This window comes from Castor canadensis, chromosome 8 (assembly GCF_047511655.1).
Source record: "Castor canadensis chromosome 8, mCasCan1.hap1v2, whole genome shotgun sequence".
Classification (NCBI taxonomy): domain Eukaryota; kingdom Metazoa; phylum Chordata; class Mammalia; order Rodentia; family Castoridae; genus Castor; species Castor canadensis.
The window spans coordinates 63,706,025-63,729,478 of NC_133393.1; the positions used below are offsets into that span (position 1 = coordinate 63,706,025).

Genomic DNA, 23,454 nt, shown 5'->3' on the forward strand with positions numbered 1-23,454 from the left:
TTGACCACAGCTTAATCAATCAGTCAAGTGACTAGAACATGACTGTTGTTGTTTTTTTCTTCTTTCTGCTTTAGTAATAGAATTAAAACAATTCTAAGGTGCCATTCATAATGAACAACTAACTTTTATGCTTGTCATGCTCACTGTTTTGGCCAACAGTTCCAGTGTGGGTCTGGTAGAAAACTGAAAGAATGCATGTGGAAGAGGAGGCAATTGCATGTACAGATAGGTGGCTTTATTCCAAGCAACAACACAGCAGACTGCAGGAGGAAAGGAGAGAAGGGGGAAAACTGCCACCCCATCTCCTAAAATCCCCCAAAAAAGTAGTTACACCGCAGCCTGGGTTCATAAACACATACACTGTTACATGAGTGCAATTTGGTATCCATCCGGGGCCTAGTAGTTCAACGTTAGGTTCTACTTTTTTTTTTCCAAGGTTGCATTCCTAAGATAGCATTTCCATAGTTTCCCTTTCAAAGCTGTGCTTGTCCCAAGACAGTGTTCCTAGGGCTGTGCCCTCTCCTCCCTCCAAGTTGCATTGCGTGACTGAGAATATGGTTTCCACACACTCCACCCCCTCACACAGATGCATCCTTGAATGGTATTTGGGGCCATAAGGAAGCTCCTTAAATCCAGAAGCCATAACAACATTATCCACTAACAGGTGGACCCTAGGTTACTCCACCATTTCTGTTAAGGGTCACCAGTGAGAGCATCTACTTGCATTATTTTCCCTTGGTCCTGTGCCATCTATGGTGTACAGTATCCCAGTTGGCAGGGTTCTATTGCAAAGTAGCCAGAATGGTCCTGCATATATGCAGACGGTCCCAAGTGCAACACCCTACACAATATCTTGAAGATAGGGGCCAATTATGATGTCCACATACCCATATATACCCATGTAGGGTCCAATTGGCTGGTGTAGTGCTGATTGAACTAAGAATGATTATCCCATCAATGTCCAGGTGAAGGATAAATAATAGTATTACAGAATTCTCTGGGTAGCCAACCAGCTACCCACTTAGAGTCTCCTTTGGTTTGTTCTATACATATGTGTGCCTATACTTGTAACTCCACATGTTCTGCTGATACCACCCCCATCCATTCCAGAGGGTGTGGCATGTTGCCATGATCCTGTCTTAACAAAGTCTTAATCAGCTGTTATTGCTGATCTTATTCCCATTCTGTGCAGTTGCACTGGTACAGATGATTCCAGTCCTCCTGAGTAGCTGGATATATAGCTTACAGCAGTCCTCTGGCTGCATCCATTGGTAAGTCTGTGCATACCCAGCAGTGGGAGACGTTGAGCACATGAGCATATATGTGTGCCCAGGACAGCAGAGTGTTACTGTTCACCCCAGGAAACAAAGCAGAAGAAACTACTACTGGTAATATTGTAGGATGGCTCAGAGAGTCTGGGCATCAAACCTTTCAGGAAGCAAGTTTAGTAAGCAGGCCGGCAGTGACTCAGTGAACTCAAATCCAAAGACTGAGCCCTGAGAACAAAGGGGGCTTTCATTATATACCATCTAGAGCAGGTTACAGAAATGGGAGGGTACAGCTTGTCCCATACATGGTCACATACTATTTCTTGGCCATTTTAACCTCTGGGGCAAGGTGACCCTTCTCTGGTCTCGCCCCAAGTGCTACTCGACATTCCTCAAATCTGGTTTTTTTGCTTCACTATCTCATTATCTCGCATCTCCATCATTGTCTCTCATTATCTCCCTTCCCCCTCCCTGCCTTCCTGCCACAGTGAGGTGTCCTAGTCAATACTGTAGCCAATACAGGTGGATGACCCTGCTGCCAGTATCATACTCTTGCTCCAGATACTCTAGGGAGGAGTCCACATTGCATGGTTGTGGGCAACACTGAAAGAAGGCTCCAATAAACAACATAAGAACCTTTTAAAATAGCAGTACCAGTCTGTGAAGTAGAGATAACAATGGGTTGGGGCCACCCACCCACAGGAGTTTCAATTACAATTGATGTTCCTGTCCCAAAGCTGTAGGCCACACCATCACCATCCATGGTGAGGAAGGACCAGGTATCACCCATGGCCAAGACCACTCTTGTGTTTGCCCTTTTGAAATTGTAGTTGGAGCAGATAGCATTAACAATCCTTGATCTATCTGTGGGGCTGGTAGAGAAGCATCGTTCCAGACCCTTTTTAAATACATCTGGCCTGATACCAACAGCCTATCCAGCAGAGAATGGCCATCTTTTCTGGGCTGCTCATTTAATGATGGTAGGACGTTAGGGAGTCACTCAACCCATCTATTCCAAGAGGGGAGATTAGGTGCTATTATGTGCAAATGGCACTTTATCATCCCATTATATCATTTAATCATTCCAGCAGCCTGTGGCTGATATGGCACGTGCAGTTTCCATTGAATGCCTTTTTTCTGAGCCCATGTTGGCACCTTGTGTCTAGCAAAATGAGTGCCCCATCACTGTGTATTGTTGGGGGTGTATCATAGGCTGACATAAATTGTTTTAGGCCCTGTATATTTGTAGACTGGGAGGCCATTGGCAGTATCCACTTCAGTTAAAATGTAACAATTGCCTAGTGATCTTGGTAGAAGCCCAATATAGTCTACCTATGAATCCTGCAAGGGCTTCTGCTCTCTATCATTGTTCCCTAAGGAAACAACATCACAGGGATGCTCTGCAGCATACTTGGGACAAGCATTACATGCTTTCTGCACTTACACAATGGTAGTAGTTACTCTTAATTGTGGTCCCATAGCTGCCATAGTCCATGCCCCCACATCCAGGTGACTACCAAAGGATGAACTTTCCCAGTTCCAATTTTGGACAAATGCATCTGCTTCTACATGTCCAAAAGTACTAGTGGGCTGATGGGCAGACACATGCAATACACACCTAACATAAGTCTTGCCACAACTTCATACCCCATAGGGTGCTTCATCACACTCACTAGTCCTGGCTTTTCCATTGTGACAACCATGTAGTTAACTCCTTATACATAGCCTAACTGTTCATAGTAATATGTATAGGGGAGTGTTCCTCTTACAATATGCCATACAGCATATAGCTCAGCCTATTTAGCACTTTGTCCATAGCCTTGTTTATTCCATAGTTTCTTGGGATCCACCCAATATCCCATGGCTCCCTATAAGGTAGGCCCTCCCTGGCAACTGCCATCAGTATATCAAGTAGTGAGGAGTAGGGGCATTATCCCCTCCTGATATGGACTGGGGTCCTTTCCTATAACTGGGACATCAACTTCACCAGAAGTACATTCTAAAGGTCCCAAAACAGCTGCCAGCTGTTCTCATAACAAACTAGATTGTAAATTGGCATGTTGTTCCAAATAGGTTTCCCACTTGGCCAGTGTGGGGATTTGAACTACTCCCTTTTGGAAACTTAGATTTACTGCCATCCTGGGAACCTTAGACTTACTCTCATCTTGGAGAACTTTGAGTTACTCTTGTCCTGAGAGACTCTGACCAAAATTGTACCCATCCTGCTATGGGATACTTAATCCAGACCTTGACCTCTTGTTTCCCTATCAAGGGTCCTATAGTTATTAAAGCAGCATACATTGCCTCTAGCTGTTTCTCAATTAAAGTGTAGTGGAGTTCATCTCCTTTCCATATTGGAACCAAAAACGAACAGGCACTCATGTGCCATCCTGTCTTTGCCAGAGACCCCACCCATATCCTGTTGTCTCTACAATAACATCCAGTTCAAATGGTTCCCTGTTCCTAATAACAGTAAGGGCTTGCACTTGAGCCACTAACTGTTTTTGCTTTAATGAAGGCAGTCTGTCCCAAGTAACTCCAATCACATGTCATGCCCTTTTGTGCTAGGGCACATAGGGGAGATACAGTTAAAGCCATGTGTGGATAAATGCCCTCCAATATCCCAACAGACCTAAGGAGGCTTGTAGCTGTACTTTGCCCTGTGGTTTTAGGAACACCTGTATTTTGTCAATAATGGCTTTGGGAATCATCCAAGTCTTACCCAATCATTCAACACTCAAGAATTTGACAGAACAGCCAGGTCCTTGCACTCTGGCATTGTTGACTGCCCAACGCCATCACGATAGGGTCAATTGCAGAGATACTGCTGCTGCTTCTAGCTCTGCAACAGAATGATAGTATAATAAAATGTCATCAACATAATGAGCAAGTATACACCAGGATGTGTCCAAGTAGCCAAATCTTTGGCAACCAAATTATTGCATAGTGTTGGACTATGCACATATCCTTGAGGCATCACCAAAAATGTCCATCACCAAAAATGGTGACCTTGCCAAGTAAAAGCAAATTGATCTTGACTTTCCAGCACCAAGTCTATGGAAAAGAAAGTATTAGCCAAATCTTCCAAAGTCAATTGGTCCAAAATGTCCTTAGCTGAAGGCATGGCAGCATGTAAAAGTGGAGTAACTTTATTAAGTTCCTGATACTCCACAGTTATGTGCAAGTTCCATCCAGTTTCTGTACCGGCCACATGGAAGAATTATAAGGGCTGTGTGCTGGGTGGATAATTTTTGCCTTTTCCAGTTCCACAATAGTGCCTGTTATCTCTTCATGGCCTCCTGGCAGATTATACTGTTTCACATGCACTACCTGTGCAGGTGCTGGCATACAGACTGAAGGGTGATGTGGATACCCCTGCATCACTGTTTTCCTTACACATATGCATACTCGAAATTCTCCCACAGTAGTGTACCCACAATCCTCGGAGGCCATCCATCCCCAACATGTATTCTGGCATGGGGGATATGTACACCTTATACAGTCAATGTGTTCAGTCCAGTTCCCAAGGTCACTTGTGCCTCCACAACATGGATGGGGCACCTGCTATAACCATCATTACTGCTGTGAACCCTTGAAATTTTGAGGGTTGCCGAATAACAAAGTGTATTTGGCTCCTGTATCCACCAATACAAGCACATTTTGTATATTGCTGCAGATCCTCCACTACATGTATATCCTGACCATTCCATCAGTCCTTATTTAACAGGTCTTGCAAGGTCAACACCTGGGTTTTCACCTTCCCATTTGCTTGTCTCTCCACTTTCAGTGGAAAGTTTCTTCCATGGGGCAAACAGCATAGCTGTAGATTGCCCATCTATATCTGCAGGATTTACCCCAGCTGCAATTAAGTCAGTCCCTATGGTATGACAGGATACCTTTATTGGACCTGTCAAGGTCTGTTTTTTGTTAGTTCCCAGCTTTTCCTTGCCTCCTTTCCCCGCTTTTGCACCAGCAGACTGCAGATTGCGCACTCTCTCATTTTCCTGTTTTATCTCCACTTCACCCAAGCTAGCCATAGCCTGAGGGATATCATAAATGTTGTGGTCCCACGACACCTGCACCAGTTCAGCATATGAAGTCCATTTTGTGGGAGTAACTAGCATCTCCCCTCATTTGCCCATATATCCTGGGCAATGGCCACTAGTCAGCTCAATGGGAGTTCGCATATTATCCCATAAACACAGAAACCATGCCACAGATTCCTCAGGCTTTTGCCAAAGCTGTTTAGCCAATTCTCTTAAGTCCTCCAGAATATACTGCACATAAGTAGTATGCTTCTTAACTTCTGGAGTTCCCACTTGCCAGCTATACTCATCCCAATTGTGGGTCATGCCCTAATTGGCATTTAACAATAGACTGGGTTTCCAGCATTTCTGAGGTAGAAGGAGGTAAACCTTTCAAACTAGAGGCCGCTGGCTTCCAATGCAGTCTGTGATATCCTCCTACAGCAAAACAGCTTGCCAAGTCAATTCCTTTGCACGTTGCAACTGCCCAGCCATGCCACCCGGCAGGCTGATTCACCATGCTCCTCCAGCAGCGAATCCAACACAGGTGACACAGCCGTCTCCAAGGCAGCTGGGGTAGCCGCTAGGTCCTCCCAAGCCTCCATGGGAGCCCATTGCAATAGTAAGGCAACCACCGGATACCGTAAGTTAGTTGGGGGCCATAGCTCATGCCCGTTGTCCGAATCTACTGGAAGAATGGCCGGCTCAGCTGCCGGACTTACCAAGAGATCCTGCTGACCGCGCCAGTTTGTCATGCTCACAAATTTGGCCAGCGATGCCAGAGTGAGTCCAGTGAAAAATTGAAAGAATGCACGCGGGACAGGAGGCAATTGCATGTATAGACAGGCGGCTTTATTCCAAGCAACACAGCAGATGGCAGGAGGAAAGGAGAGACAGGGACAATCTGCCTTCCTTGTCTCCTAACCCCCCTTCCCCACCAAAAAAAAAACCAGTTACACAGCAGCCTGGGCTCATAAACACATATGCTGTTATATAAGTGCACTTTGGCATCCATCTGGGTCCTAGCGGTTCAAGGTTAGGTTCTGCGTTTTTGTTTTTTTTCCAACGTTGCATTCCTCAGACAGCATTTCCATGGTTATAGCGTTTCCATGGATGCCCTTTCAAGGCTGTGCTTTTCCCAAGATAGTGTTCTCATGGCTGTGCCCCCCCACCGCCCCCCCAAGGTTGCACTGAATGACTAAGAATATGGTTTCCACAATGCTTCACTATATATACAAAACTTTATGTATGTATTTTTGTTTAAAATTGCACAGTAATTATAAATGTTTAATACCATACTGATGACAAACACTATTTTGTTGAAAAGGTCTTGGATTTAAAAGGAAAAAATATGTAAAACCCAAGGCACTAGGCCACAATCAATATCAGATTTTTATGAAAAAAATTTTATATTGGGGGGAGCTAATGAGATCACATTTCAAAACATAGCATACTTGAATTAATCAATCTGAAAACAATGCCTAACTCAAAATCTTCAAGACAGGAAATAAAACAGTATGGATAGATATATCTTTAAGGTTTTGTCATAATTGAAGTTTCTCTTTATATTCATAAAAGTGAAATCAGGAAATACTGAAAACAGTAGAATTTTTATTTTTTCTTTTCTTTTTAATAACCAATTCTACAATCTGAATAGAAAATCTTCTTTTGATAGAACTGTATTGTTGAATTAAAGTTGTGATTGGAATATTAATATAATATCTATGGAATAAGATTTCCAGCTAATTTCAAAATCATATAAATAAAAAGCAGTTTTAATGCACCATTGTTTCTTAAAATCATTTCCACATCTGCATAAAATGTACTGTTACTCCAATGTACAGTCCTCTGTTAATACCAATAGTAGATGTTAGTACCTGGATATACCAAGCAAAATCTGTCCTGTTAGTAACCACAGTCATCCAACATTTGAACCTCATCATTTTCAACTTGCCCTATGGAAACATTTAAGAAAGCAACAAGCCCTTCCTCAAGTGTCAGTAAGTAAACAGAGAAAGGAGCATTTTCAGCAGGAAAGCAGTTCATGGACCTTGTAATGAAAAAAAAATACTACATGCACGATAGCATTCTGCTTTGATGTAAAAACTCAGCTAATTTGAATGAAGCAAAAACAGTACAGAGACTAAATAATTTACAAAAATAGAAAGTAGATTGGTATTTTGCATCAGATATATGATTATTTGAAAATCTTTGCTCCTGAAATAAATATTTGGCAATCACAGTGATTTAGGAACTAAAACAATTTCAACAAAAGACATCAAAAATGGGCTACTTGTCTGAAAGAGCAGTTACCTATAAAGATTGAACTTCATGGTTCATTGCAACCATTTCTAAAATTTAATTTCTACTATCTTCTTATAAATTAAGATAATTTCATTTGTTTTATATACTGCAATGACAAAAAAGAAAGAGAAAAAAAAACCCAAAACAAAAAATAAGCCCTTAAGCCTAAATTTAGAATATTATATTATGTAGCAATTCAAAAACATTCAAAACAAGTGAAATAGCTAAATTTATTTGATAGGCATAAAAGCATTTCAAAAGCATAATGACTCTAACATGCATACACTTTCTAAATAACAGCTCCCTGTAGGAGCACTGTGTAGAAACATGGGGAAGGTAAGTGCAGACTAGTGCTCTGGAACCTTTTTGAAATGGAGAGTCTGAAACACAATGCATTTTTATGTAGGAACCAAATAATCCTAAACATTTTTTCACATTGGTTATTTTGACATTTCTTTCACCACGTATTCTAGTTATGTCAATAGTACATGTGATTTGCCAAGAAAAACATAAAATCTCCCCAAACCAAAACACCATTCCAGTTTTGGTACACTTAAATGTATCACTCTCATGGGAAGTGCCATTATCATAGTCTTTGCAACTAGCCCAAAGCATATATTTAAGAAGTTTCTATAAATTATTTGTGATGGTTATTATATTTAATTCTTATGCCAAACCATTTTCTGATGAAGACAGTATTGTGGTTTATGCGAGAGTGGAAACCTTAAAATAATCACCATAAGCTGTTCAACAGTGGCTTACACTTATAATCCTAGCTCCTCAGGAGGTGGAAATCAGGAGGATTGAGGTTCGAAGCCAGCCCTAGGCAAATAGTTTGAGAGACTCTATTTTGATAAAACCCAACACAAAAAAAGGACTGCTGGAGTGGCTTAAGTGGTAAAGTGCCTGCCCAGCAAGTGTGAGGCCCTGAATTCAAACCCCAGTGCTACCAAAAAAAAAAAAAAATCACCATAAAGCTTTTAAGGCCTGTGGGAGAACAAACTAGGATGGTCCACATATACTAGATAAAATCCACTGTTGGAATTAAAAAAGTTTAGAGAGGCCCAGACTAGAAGACAAGCCAAAACTACCATTAGAAGAATGAAATATGATAAGGTCCAAGATGTAGCCTAAAGTTCTGTCTCAGTCCTCTGGATTATGAGGATTGACCTTCAGTTTAGTCCAGCCAGCAGAAATTGTGCAGTTTTCTGCTGTATTTATTTGTACAGACTATGTGCATTTTTTAGTGCTACACTTTGGACTTCCAGTCCCAGCAATTTGAGGGCTGCAAATTCCACAAAGTCATCAATAAGAATAAGCCACACTCCTTCTTCATCATAATTAGACATGACATCAGCAATCATTGTACTGAAGTCTAAAAGAAGCTTCCAAGTATCTTTTGGTATTGATTGCTTATGATATTCCAGCAGAAATTTATTTCATAAGTCTAAGAATTTATATCTCCCATTAATCACTAAGTTTTAGTAAGCAATGTCTATTTCTATATCTTATTATTTTTGTCCTGGATTTTTGCAAAATTAAAAGTAAACTGGCAAAAATCTTTGAATTGTCCTGTTTTTTTCAACTTTGTTCCATCTTGGGTTTTTGACCTTTAATTTTCTATGCTGTCACATCCTAATTCTGTCATGCCGTCCATGAACTCCTGTTTGGTAAATTCACACTGTGCTTCTGCCCTGAACTTCCACGTGATGAGCGACTCACTAATGCTGGCTGTATCAAGTGTTAAGTCATCACAGAACTACTGAACACCATCCATTCTAATTTTATTTTCACTTTAGGATCTTTGTATCTATTGTATAGTTGTTCTAGCCTCTTCCTGTCCAATGATCCTTTTACAATGTCTTGTATATAAAGTTCACGATTTTGGAAAAATTATCTATTGCAACACCTAACTTCCAGTCATTTTGAGAAAGACAATTTACTATTGTTTTTTTTTTGATTGTGTGAAGATCATAAACTGACACTATATTCAGCAATGATTTCAATTTGTTTATGCTACTGTCCTCCCAGATTCTCCCTTATAAATTGTTTATAGCCTCATCAAGTTAACTGGCTACAGGGTCTCCTACAACCAGCCCAAGCTCAGTTACTGCCATTGAACTTGATAAGGGTTTGGTCTGCTGGGGCCAGTATGGGTAATCAGTTCAGATCCATGGCCTTTTACAAAAATCCTATTTAACACATGTACGTTTTATGAATTACTAGAGTCCACATAGACCTCTCCTTTTTCCTTTTTATAATTTTGACACTTTTTCATATGCTTTTAAATTTGCATCCCCAGGTAGATTATATATGATTTTTTTCTTCTCTCTTTTATTTTTATTTTTATTTTTTTATTATTCGAATGTGCATACAAGGCTTGGGTCATTTCTTCCCACTGCCTCCACCCCCTCCCTTACTACCCACAATGCCTCCTCCCTCTCTCCTCCACCCCCTCGATACGTGGCAGAAACTATTTTGTTCTTATCTCTAATTTTGTTGAAGAGAGAGTATAAGCAATAATAAAAAGGAACAAGGGGTTTTGCTAGTTGAGATAAGGATAGCTATACAGGGAATTGACTCGCATTAATTTCCTGTGCATGTGTGTTACCTTCTAGGTTAATTCTTTTTGATCTAACCTTTTCTTTAGTTCCTGGTCCCCTTCTCCTATTGGCCTCAGTTGCTTTTAAGGTATCTGCTTTAGTTTCTCTGCATTGAGGACAGCAAACATTAGCACATTTTTTAGGTGTCTTACCTATCCTCATATCTCCCTTGTGAGCTCTCACTTTTATCTTGTGATCAAAGTTCAATCCCCTTGTTGTGTTTGCCCTTGATCTAATGTCCGCATATGAGGGAGAACACACGATTTTTGGTCTTTTGGGCAAGGATAACCTCACTCAGAATGATGTTCTCCAATTCCATCCATTTACCAGGGAATGATAACATTTCATTCTTCTTCATGGCTGCATAAAATTCCATTGTGTATAGATACCACATTTTCTTGATCCATTCATCAGTAGTGGGACAACTTGGCTGTGTCCATAACTTGGCTATTGTGAATAGTGCTGCAATAAACATGGGTGTGCAGGTGCCTCTGGAGTAACCTGTGTCACAGTCTTTTGGGTATATCCCCAAGAGTTGTATTGCTGGATCAAATGGTAAATCAATGTCTAGCTTTTTAAGTAGCCTCCAAATGTTTTTCCAGAGTGGTTGCACTAGTTTACATTCCCGCCAACAGGGTAAGAGGGTTCCTTTTTCCCCTCCTCCTCACCAACACCTGTTGTTGGCGGTGTTGCTAATGATGGCTATTCTAACAGGGGTGAGTTGGTATCTTAGTGTGGTTTTAATTTGCATTTCCTTTATTGCTAGAGATGGTGAGCATTTTTTCATGTGTTTTTTGGCCGTTTGAATCTCTTCTTTTGAGAAAGTTCTGTTTAGTTCACTTGCCCATTTCTTTATTGGTTCATTAGTTTTGGGAGAATTTAGTTTTTTAAGTTCCCTATATATTCTGGTTATCAGTCCTTTGTCTGATGCATAGCTGGCAAATATTTTCTCCCACTATGTGGGTGTTCTCTTCAGTTTAGAGACCATTTGTTTGATGAACAGAAGCTTTTTAGTTTTATGAGGTCCCATTTATCTATGCTATTTCTTAGTTGCTGTGCTGCTGTGGTTTCATTGAGAAAGTTCTTGCCTATACCTACTAACTCCAGAGTATTTCCTACTCTTTCCTGTATCAACTTTAGACTTTGTGGTCTGATATTAAGACACTTGATCCATTTTGAGTTAATATTGGTATAGGGTGATATACATGGATCTAGTTTCAGTTTTTTGCAGACTGCTAACCAGTTTTCCCAGCAGTTTTTGTTGAAGAGGCTGCTTTTTCTCCATCGTATATTTTTAGCACCTTTGTCAAAGACAAGTTGGTTATAGTTGTGTGGCTTCATATCCGGGTCCTCTATTCTGTTCCACTGGTCTTCGTGTCTGTTTTTGTGCCAGTACCATGCTGTTTTTATTGTTATTGCTTTGTAATATAGTTTGAAGTCAGATATTGTGATACCGCCAGCATTGTTCTTTAAACTGAGTATTGCCTTGGCTATTTGCGACCTCTTCTGTTTCCATATAAATTTCACAGTAGATTTTTCAATCTCTTTAATGAATGTCATTGGAATTTTGATTGGAATTGCATTAAACATGTAGATTACTTTTGGGAGTATAGACATTTTTACCATGTCGATTCTACCAATCCACAAGCCTGGGAGATCTCCACTTTCTATAGTCTTTCTCAATCTCTTTCTTCAGAGGTTTATGGTTTTCATTGTAGGGGTCATTCACATCTTTTGTTAGGTTTACACCTAGGTACTTGATTTTTTTTTGAGGCTATTGTAAATGGAATTGTTATCATATTTTCTTTTTCAGTTTGTTCATTATTAGTGTATAGAAATGCTAATGATTTTCTATGTTGATTTTATATCCTGCTACCTTGCTGTAGCTATTGATGGTGTCTAGGAGCTTCTGAGTAGAGTTTTTTTGAGTCTTTAAGGTATAGGATCATATCGTCTGCAAATAGGGATATTTTGACAGTTTCTTTACCTATTTGTATTCCTTTTATTCCTTCTTCTTGCCTAATTGCTCTGGCTAGGAATTCCTATGTTGAATAGGAGTCGAGATAGTGGGCTGTAAGTTTGTCATGTATAGCTTTTATAATGTTGAGTTACTTTCCTTCTAGTCCTAGTTTTCTTAGAGCTTTTATCATGAAATGGTGTTGGATTTTATCAAAGGCTTTTTCTGCATCTATTGAGATGATCAAGTGGTTTTTGTCTTTGCTTCTGTTAATGTGGTTTGTTACGTTTATTGATTTTCGTATGTTGAACCACCCCTGCATTCCTGGGATGAAGCCTACTTGGTCGTAGTGAATAATCTTTTGGATGTGTTGTTGAATTCGGTTGAGGATTTTGCATCAATGTTCATTAAGGAGATTGGCCTATAGTTCTCCTTTTTGGAGGTGTCTTTGCCTGGTTTCAGGATAAGTGTAATACTGGCTTCATAAATGTGTTTGGCAGTTTTCCTTCCCTTTCTATTTTGTGGAACAGTTTAAAGAGGGTTGGTATCAGTTCTTCTTTAAAGGTCTTATAGAATTCAGCAGAGAATCCATCAGGTCCTGGACTTTTCTTTTTGGGGAGACTCTTAATTGCTGCTTCAATTTCATTTTGTGTTATAGATCTATTCAGGTAATTAATTTCCTCTTGGTTCAGTTTTGGATGATCATATATATCTAGAAATCTGTCCATTTCTTTAAGATTTTCAAATTTATTTGAATATAGGTTCTCGAAGTAGTATCTGATGATTTCCTGGACTTCCTTGGTGTTTGTTGTTATCTCCCTTTTTGCATTCCTGATTCTACTAATTTGGGTTTTTTCTCTCCTGATTTTAGTCAGCTTTGCCAGGGTCTGTCAATCTTGTTTATTTTTTCAAAGAACCAACTTTTTGTTTCATTAATTCTTTGTATTTTTTTTTTGTTTTCTATTTTGTTGATTTCAGCTCTTATTTTTATTATTTCTCTCCTTTTATTTGTTTTGGGATTTGCTTGTTCTTGTTTTTCTAGGAGTTTGAGATGTATCATTAGGTCATTGATTTGGGATCTTTCAGTCTTTTTAATATATGCACTCATGGCTATAAACTTTCATCTCAGGACTGCCTTTGCTGTGTTCCATAGGTTCTGGTAGGTTGTGTTTTCATTTTCATTGACTTCCAGGAACTTTTTAATTTCCTCTTTTATTTCATCAATGACCCGTTGTTCATTAAGTAATGAGCTATTCAGTTTCCAGCTGTTTGCATGTTTTTTCTCTTTACTTTTGTTGTTGAGTTCTAGTTTTATTGCATTGTGATCAGATAGTATGTACAGTATAATTTCTATTTTGTTATATTTGCTGAGGCTTGCTTTGTGCCCTAGGATATGATGTATTTTGGAGAAGGTTCCATGGGCTGCTGAGAAGAATGTATATTGTGTACAAGTTGGATGAAATGTTCTGTAGACATCAAGTAGGTCCATTTGATTTACTGTTTATTTTAGATCTTGGATTTCTTTATTGATTTTTTGTTTGGATGACTTATCTTTTGATGATAATGGGGTGTTAAAGTATCCCACAACCACTTTGTTGGAGTTAATATATGCTTTTAGGTCTTTCAGGGTATGTTTGATGAAATGGGATGCGTTGACATTGGGTGCATATAGGTTGATAATTATTATTTCCTTTTGGTCTATTTCCCCTTTTATTACTATGGAATGTCCTTCTTTGTCTCATTTGATCAATGTAGGTTTGAAGTCTACTTTGTCAGAGATAAGTTTTGCTACTCCTGACTGTTTTTAGGGGCCATTGTCTTTTTTAAATGTTCTTCCAGCCTTTCATCCTAAGCCTATGCTTATTTCTGTCAGTGAGATGGGTCTCCTGTAATCAACAAATTGTGGGATCTTCCTTTTATTCCATTTCATCAAACTGTGCCTTTCGATGGGGGAATTAAGTCATTAACATTAAGTGTTAGTACCGATAGGTATGTGGTGACTCCTGTCATTTAGTTGTCTTAGTTGTTTGAAGGTTTGATTGTGTGTACCTAAATCGATGTTACTCTCTACTTTCTTGCTTTTTCTTTTCCTGTGGTTTGGTGCTGTCTGTCTTTTCATGGTTAAGTTGGGTTTCACTTTCTGTGTGCAGAATCCCTTGAAGAATCTTTTGTTGTGGTGGCTTTGTGGTCACATATTGCTTTAGTTTCTGCTTATCATGGAAGACTTTTATTGCTCCATCTATTTTGAATGATAGTTTTGCTGGGTAGAGTATCCTGGGGTTGAAGTTATTTTCATTCAGTGCCCGGAAGATCTCACCCCATGCTCTTCTTGCTTGTATTGTTTCTGTTGAGAAGTCTGCTGTGATTTTGATGGGTTTACCTTTGTATGTTATTTGTTTTTTCTCTCTTACAGCCTTCAATATTCTTTCCCTAGTTTCTGAACTTGCTGTTTTAATGATGATATGTTGTGGGATAGTTCTATTTTAATCTTGTCTGTTTTGTGTTCTGGAGGCCTCTTGTATCTGTATGGGAATATCTTTCTCTAGATTTGGGAAATTTTCCGTTATTATTTTGTTGAATATATTATGCATTCCCTTTGCTTGCACGTCTTCTCCTTCTTTGATGCCCATGATTCTCAAGTTTGGTCTTTTGATAGAGTCAGTGAGTTCTTATATTTTCTTTTCACAGGTCTTGCATTGTTTAATTAATAGTTCTTAGGTTTTTCCTTTAATTACCATTTCACCTTTGAGTTCTGAGATTCTGTCTTTTGTTTGTTCTATTCTGCTTGATTGACTTTCCATTTTGTTTTTCATTTCTGTTTCATTCTTTTTTCTGAGGTTTTCCATATCCTGAGTCACTTCCTCTTTAATGTTTGTTTTTGTCCTGAGCTCATTTATCTCTTTATTAATCGTGTTCTTTGTTCCACTTTGGTGTTTATACAGTGCTTCTATGGTTTCCTTTATTTCTTCTTTTGCTTTTTCAAATTCTCTATTTTTGTTGTCTTGGAATTTCTTGAGTGTCTACTGTACATTTTGGTTGACCATATCCAGTATCATCTCTATAAAATTCTCATTGAGTATCTGTAGTATGTCTTCTTTTAAATTATTCTTGTGGGCTTTATTGCATTCTTTGGCATAGTTTATCTTCATTTTGTTGGAGTCTGGATCTGAGTATCTGTTTTCTTCATTTCCCTCTGGTTCCTGTACTAATTTTTTGCTGTGGGGAAACTGGTGTCTTTGTTTTTTCTGTCTTCCCATCATTGCCCTTGGTGTTGTTACTGTCCCTGTACTGTGTGCAATTAAGTATTTTTGGCTGCAATAATAGCACTAGTGATATTTAGAATAAAAGGGTGAGAGGGGATGGAAAGCAAAGAAGTTAAAGGAAAAGGGAAAAATAAATAATCAAGTAGAAAAAAATGAAACAAAGAAACAAAAAATGTTTCAAAGATATAAATGGAGACACAGTGTACTAATCAATGGTAAGCTGAAAAAGTATTAGAGAGACAGAGAGAGGATTGAAAATAAAAAATGAAAAGAATAATGATAAGAATAAAAATAAAAAATAAGTAAATGAAAGAAAAAATATATAAAAATAAAATAAAATAAAAAATAAAAAAGAAATAAAATTAAAAAAAAACCCCTCCAAGTTCAAATGTAATGAAGTTTCAGTCTTAATAATTTTGGTGTTCATCCCTCAGCCTCCAGTCCTGGAGATTGTGCCTCAGATGTTGTTCTGTAGTTGTCTCATCTAATGGGAAACATAAAATAGAACAAAACCACACAAAACTAACAAACAAAAAAACCCCACAAAGTGTCCCAAGTTGAAATGCAATACAGTTTCAGTAAGTTTTTCAGCATGCAGGTGTAGTTCGGTTGTTTTCTCATCAAAGATAGGGAGAGAGAAAAAAAGAGTATGGTGACAGGTCTGTGAATGGCTACCTGTGGCTGTGGCTTGCCTGCGCACTGCTGTCAGCCTGCTGTTGCTGGAGGCATTATTTATGCAGATCTCTGGGGTGAGATTAACACACACCTGGCCCCACAGGCTTTGTTTACTCAGAGTTCTCCTGTGCCCGAGCCGCTACTACAAGCTTTCCCCTTTCCAAGCACACTGGGGGAGGTGACACTGCACCCGCTTTCTCAGGCCTGCGTGTTTATTTACAGTTCACATGGGAAGTGGGTCTTCCACCCTCTCCTGTGGAGTTTTCCTCCCACCATCACTTTATAAGCTTTCCCACTCCTGATTGCTGGGCATGTGTTGCTGCTCCTGTCGGCCAGCATGTTTGTTTACATCTCATGTGGGAAGTGGGTCTTGCCCCACTCCTGTGGAGTTTCCCTCCCTCTGTCACTCTCACAAGCTTTCCCACTCCTGGTTGCTGAGCACATGCTGCCACTCCTGCCTTCTCCGGCCCGGCTTGTTTATTTACAGTTCAGGGAGGGATTCCCCTCCCCGCCTCTTAGGTGCTCAGGGCATCCCACCCTCTTTGCTATGTGTCTTTATTGTTCTTATTGCTTATTACTCAGTTTCTCTTTTTTCCCCAGGTGGGGGTCAGTCTGTCCAGGGGGCTATGCTGATCTGGCCCAGGGTTGTCTGTGGATTTACCATGTACCACTGAGCTCACCTTGTCCGCGTCTTCCCAAGCCATCTAGGTGCTGGCATCTGGCGGCAGCCCAGGACCTTCCTGTTTTCTCCATTCAACATGAAGTGGAGATGCTCTGTGCAGGCTGGAGGTGTGGAGGGGTCAAAGTTTTGCCTCCTCTCAGTGGCCTTGCCTGCAAGGTGTGTCTCCAGTGTCTCTCCAAGATTTTCTTTAGAAGGCATGCTTTCTGCTTCCTCCCTGTAGTCACCATCCTGGAATCCCCCTAGATTATATATGATTTTAAGAGCAGCAACCCCCTATTCATTTTTTCTCTCTTCCTCTCTTTCTCTTTCCCTCTCTCTTCATCCCTTCCTCCATTTCCAGCTGCTCCCTCAACCTCTTCTCCCTCTTCTGTCCTGCTCTCACTGTCCCTTTCCTTCCTGTCTCCTTCCCTAGGGGCTTGTACTTGCTAAGCAAGTACTTTGCCACTGACCTGCATCTCTAGCCCATTTATCTCATTTTTAAAACATACAATTTTGGTAAGTATTTGTTTTTTTAGGCTCTACTTTGTAAAAGTTTCAAACATACACAGACAGAAATAGTGAACCCTCATGTATCCATCAGTCAGTTCCAACAATTAACAACTCATAGCCAATGTTGTCTTAAGTACTTTGGCTTTTTAACCTGTAGTATTTTCCTTATTTTTTCAGAAAATAAATCTTTAACAATTTTTAACTCAATATCCCATGCCCTTATAGTCCTTTATCAAGTGATAATTTATTAAATTTCTAAAATGATCCAAGCACTAGACTGAAATACTAGAAAAAACTATTCTATGAAGCTCCTTATAATTCTCTAAACATGCTCTGCTGAACATTATATAAAATATGTAATTCTTTCTTTCTTGTATGAAGTTCCTTACTTCTGTCCACAGCTCTGCATTGTTCCCTTGATGATTGTTCACTCGGCCCTCAAATCTTATTTTAAACATCTCTTTTTTTCTCTCCCAGTACTAGAGATTGAATCCAGCGCTTCACACATGCTAGGCAAGCACTCTACCACCACAGCCAACGCTCAGCCCTTTCTTTTGGTGATCTTTTGTTATTTGAGGGAGAGTTTGTTAACCTTGCCCTGAACAATCCTCCTGTCTCTGCCTCCTGAGTAATTGGGATTCAAAGTTTGAATCACCAACCCTGACTACATCACCTTTTTCTTTTTTTGACATTACTTGAGTTTGAACTCAGGACCCCATGCTTGCTAGGCAGATGTTCTTACCATTTGAGTAACCCCGCCAGCCCTGTTTTGTGTTGGGTATTTCCAAGATAGGGTCTCGCTAACTATTTGCTGGGGCTAGCTTTGAACTGCAATTCTCTTGATCTGTGCCCCCTGAGTAGCTAGGATTACAGGCATGAGCCAAAGGCTTGCATCTCTTCATCTCTTTCCTGAACTCAGAGTAAGTTAATTGTTTCCAACCTCTACCATAATTGTTCCTTATTCTTCTATTATCACACCTAGTATACTGAGGTGTGTTTATAACCATGCATAGCTTAATGGGATACATTCCAAAAATTCATCATTAGGCAAGCTTATTGTGTGAAAATCATAGAATGTATGTTCACAAATCTAGATGGTGGTATAAACTACCTCATAGCTATGCTATATGGACATATATGATATAGCCTATTGCTTCTAGGGCTATGATGAATAAACATGAAATTAAATCAAGTACAAGAGAAAGTGAGGCAATGAAGAGATTTGGTAAACATGAGCTTTTAAGGCTGCTACAGGAAAAACAGGGCATATGATTTTACAGTAAGCTTTTTAAATAAGTAGGAGTATATTCTGAAATAAATTATGAATTGTACATAATTGCATTACTGTACTTTTAAACAACTGGTGGTACAGTATGTTTGTTTATACTTTCATCATCATAAGCATGTGAATAATGCATTGTACTTTGATGTTATTATGGCTAAGACATCACTAGGTGATAGGAATTTTTCAGCTGCATTATAATCTTAAAGTACTCTCTCATGACATATGAAGTCTGTTGTTAACCCAAATCTTAATTGGCACATAACTCTAATTCACTCAGTAGACCATGACCTACATGAAGAAAGGAAACATTTTATTTCTATATTTCTGGTACCTAGTACCTAGCTTTTAGCCTGGCATAAAGAAGCCACTGAATGCATATTGTGGGCTGATTTTCCCATCATAATGATTTGCATGTGATATTTACTATATTCACTAAATATAGTGAATTTAATTTAATGAAAAAATTTAGTGAAAATAATGTAAATTTCTACCCACAGGATGAGCATAGAGTTAAAAAAAAAGCAGAAAGAGGCTGAGATTAGAGAGGAAAGGATAAAAAAGCAAATTTCTCAGAGGTTCATTCTTGCTTTTTTCTCTAGATTCCTGCTCTCATCCTCATTTTGAAGTGTCTTGGGTTTTATCAAAAATCTACTAGGATAGGTTTCCTCCTGCTCTCTCTACCTCCTTTCCTTTCCTTCCCCCTTTCCCTTCCTTCCTCTAAACTTTAAACAGATTGTAAGGCTGTGCTTATGCAGATTTTTTTTGGTGGCACTGGGATTTGAACTCAGGGTCTTATACTTGCACTCTTACTACTTGAGCCATTCCACCAGCCCTGTTTTGTGTTGATTATTTTCGAGATAGGATCTCAAGAACTATTTGTGCTGGCTTTAAACTGTGATCTTCCTGATCTCTGCCTTCTGAGTAGCTAGGATTACAGTCATGAGCTATGGGCATCCTAGTTATGTATATCTTAAAACTGGGAATATTTTTAGTTTTTGCATTTCCATTCAATGAATAGAAAAAATAAACTCATCTACAAAGCTGCTGAGTTTGTTTGCTTCTCAGGTTTCCATGGAACTTGGACATGAGTAAGAAATCCCAGCCAATTATCCTCCCAAACTGTCTCATTATTTCAAAACCAAGGTAATGAGGCCCTCTTCTCACTGCCGACACATCTGTTATCTTCTGTCTTACAGGCATGGGGAACTGCTGACCTAGGGAATTACAGTGCAAAAGTATGGAGGGAAGAGAATGGGATTAGTTCAGGAAACTGAAATTAATTCAGTGGACGGTATTAATGAGTTTTGTTTAGTTGCAGCAAAGATATAGAGATGGGAGCTACATTATGAATAACATCCATCATACTCAGGAAGATGAACCTTTTTTTTCCTTTTGACAAAATCTCCTTATATGGCCTATGTTGGCTCAAGTGATCCTAGGAAGATAATCTAAGAACAATCCTAAGAATAAAAATACAAATGAAATCAGGAAGCCACAAAGGAAGGGTTCTTATGCATGATTGCCCAAGAGTAACTGTCACAAGAGACTGTCAAGGCAGAAGCTTATACATAGGCCACTGCAACTTTATGTAAAAAATACTTAGAGGACGTCTCAGAAAGAACAGGACATCTCAGATAGAACAAACTCAGAAAGCCTGTTCTACTTGACTAATGTTACTCTTTTTATTAATCATTGCAGCCAAGGATTATTATTTCAAATCTGGTGTGGTCCTTCTAATTCTGTCTTTAATAACTGCCCCTTATCTTATCCTCTTTGAAAATGCCCTTAGTTTACAATGGCATGTGTATTTCCATTGCAATGCTTTGCTATTCTCAAATAAGTACCATTATTCTTTGGGGGGAATCTTTTTTTTTAAATTTAGATTGACAATACTTTTATAAGAAAGCTTTTAAAATTATATGTATCTTTTAAAAATTGTATTTTCTTATTCAAAAGCAGTAGACATTCAATATAGGAATTTTTACATAGAAATGCACAAAGGAAATTATTCTTAATTCATCTACCTGGTGATAACTATTTAAACTTGGTGGCACTGGGGTTTGGACTCAGGGCTTCATGCTTGCTAGGCAGGCACTTTTACAGCTTGAGCCACTCTGCCAGCCTAACTATTTTGATATAAATATGATCCATATAAAACCCATCTTCCCATGCACATAAACATGGATGCATGGTTTCCTTTTTTTTTTTTTGAAAGTTTTAGCAAGGATTTATTTTCATATAACAGAATAAAGTATAGATGGGTGGGGGATGGGGCGGGAAGAGAGAAAGAGAAACATTTCCTGCTTTCATGCAGAAAATGGGAGCAAACACTATAAATTTCCTTTTTATAAACACTTCAAGATCAGTCAGTTGCTTTCTAAGACATTAATATGAAGTGATGCACAGGATTCTCTTATATGGACATATCACAGGTTACTTAATTCATTTGTCATGTTGAGCACTTAGGTTGTTTTATTTTTGCTACTACAAATAATACTACAATATTTTTATATGTGTCTCTAATTACATACTTAAATATAAACATATTTAAATATAAACATAAATATAAACATAACTTCTCAGTTTGTTCATCCATACTGTATGTTCTTTTCTTTTAAAATATCTACTGCTTAATTTATTAATTTGACTTTTTTAGTTTATTAGTGAGATTTAACTTTTTTCATGTGTTCATTGGGCAGTTGTATTTTTTTTTGGGCGGGGTGCAGTACCGGGTTTAATCTTAGGGCTTGCTAGGTAGGTACTCTACCAGATGAGCATGCCTCTAGCCCTTTTTGCTTTCCTTATTTTCGGAATAAGTCTTGCTTTTTGCCCAGTCTGACCTGGACCATAATCCTCCTATTTTAGGGTTTCCTTTGTAGCCCAGCTTTTTCCAATTGAGATGGGGTCTCACAGATTCATTTTATCTGAGCCAGCGTGGAGCCAGGATTCTCTCCATCCCTGCTTCCCAAGTAGCTAGAATTACGGGTGTGAGCCACCAGTCACGCCACTTATTTGTATTTCTTTATTTTTTTGTTTTGTGTCTATGTGTAAAATTCCTTATTCATGTGTTTTGCTAATTTTTTTTGTTAGTAATCAACTTGCCTTTTCATATTTTTTTTTTACTTTCACAAAATGTAAACATTTATGTAGCCAAATCTACCAATCTTTTGCTTATGGTCTTGTCACTAGTGGATGAGGGCTTTGAGGAGTTTCCCTAGTAAGAAGGAAAAATGCGGGGGCGGAGAGGGAGGAGGTTGTTCTCCACTTAGCTCTTTAGATTCTTGTCTCTGAACATGGAATAAGAATTTCAGGCAGAGTTACAAGGTAAGGGTGAAAACGACTTACCAAGTAAAGCAAAGGAAGGGAATGGGTTGGTTTAGCAGAGATAAATGCTAGGAAAAGTGGGGCAGAGAATTCCTGTTACATATTTCTTAGGATTAGGGTGCCACTTTGTCCTAGGCATCTGGCACATCTCAATTATACCTGCTGTCATAGTGTCCTCATGTTATCAGCTGGGCCCAGAGACACTAATTCCAGGTACTTGCAACAGATTTTTATGACTTCTTAATGACTACTTTTTAAATGATGGGAGCAGAGTGGAGTGGATCAGGCAGCTTTCTTGCCCATATGCATGCTTAATCCCCAGGGCATAAAAATCATGTGAAACAAGGAGGACGGTGTGGAGAGAAGTCATTGTCTTACTGCTCAGCGAAGGAGTGAAGCTTAAAGGAAAGAAAATGGTGCTCATGCACCCTAATAAGGTTATACATTAACACAATGTTTATTTTTGAATTCCTGGTTTCTGCTTCTTACGTCCCATTCCCTAAATCTTATCCTGCCTCAGTCTCTTCCTTTGCCTTTTTGCTTAGAACGTTCCTCTCATTCTGAGGTCAAGTTCTTACAAGACAAACACCAAAAACTAAAAAACAAAGATATTTATTTTTGCTAGCTCCCTTATGGTTTCATATATTACTTTGGGACCTGTTTTGACAATCAGTGTGAGATACAGTTCTAATTCTTCTTGCCCAATACAGTGCGGCTAATCCCTTATTAGAAAGCATTCGCCTGCTTCAAACGCTACCCTTAGTTAATATAATTGCTCCTATCATCTGCTAAGGGTTATGGAAATGAGGGCATTGTAAGAGGATATCAGTAAGCACCTTAGGAGTAGAGTGCCATCAAAGGTGCAAAAATTTGGACTAGGCAGTGGGAGACTGCCTGGTAATGTTACAGTTGCTATGAACTGTTGGATGGTAGTGGTCAACTGACCACGTACTTTGCCATGGTACGTGGCAAAGAGGCAAAGGCAATCATCCTCAAATGAACCCCTAAATCTAACTCTATAATCTGTCACACAAACTGTTTTCCCTTTAACAGTACGAGGTAGATCTGAGAGAGGAAGTGCAGACTCAGGTTGAGTTTTCCAGACCGTTTCCCTTAGAGAAAAAGGAATTGTTTTTGAATGTGGCGGTGAGGACTAGCATTTTGTAAGCACTGCCGGGGCAGCACGTGCTCCGCTCTTCTGTGCACACCTTAAGCCAAGGCGACTGCTACAGTGTGGCAATGTTCAACTGTTGCGAAAAATGCAACCGCGGCTTGAAGGACCACTTCTCTTGGCTACAGGGTCGTTTTTTTAGGCCGCAACAGGACATTACCGTGTAACGGTGTCAGGAAGACACAGTGAACAGTCGCGGGGCGGGGCACCCTCACCCCAGAACTTTCCGCTAGTGCAGGAAGCGCGCACTACTGGTGACCAGCGTAGCGTGCTGCCGAGGGGCGCAGGCCGAGGCGGAGCAGAGGAGCGCGCTGCCCAGTACTCGCTGGGCCGGGTGCCGGACGCGGTGGGGAATGGGGCGAGGCCGAGGGGCGGGGCCGAGGGCGGGGCTGAGGAGCGCTAGCATCC

The 23,454-nt window shown here is 39.5% G+C and overlaps 1 pseudogene; it reads right to left on the reverse strand.

Annotated features, from left to right (window-relative positions):
- Positions 1-8,814: 8,814 nt before the first annotated feature.
- Positions 8,815-23,452, reverse strand: LOC109681864 (DCN1-like protein 1 pseudogene; annotated as a pseudogene).
- Positions 23,453-23,454: the final 2 nt, after the last annotated feature.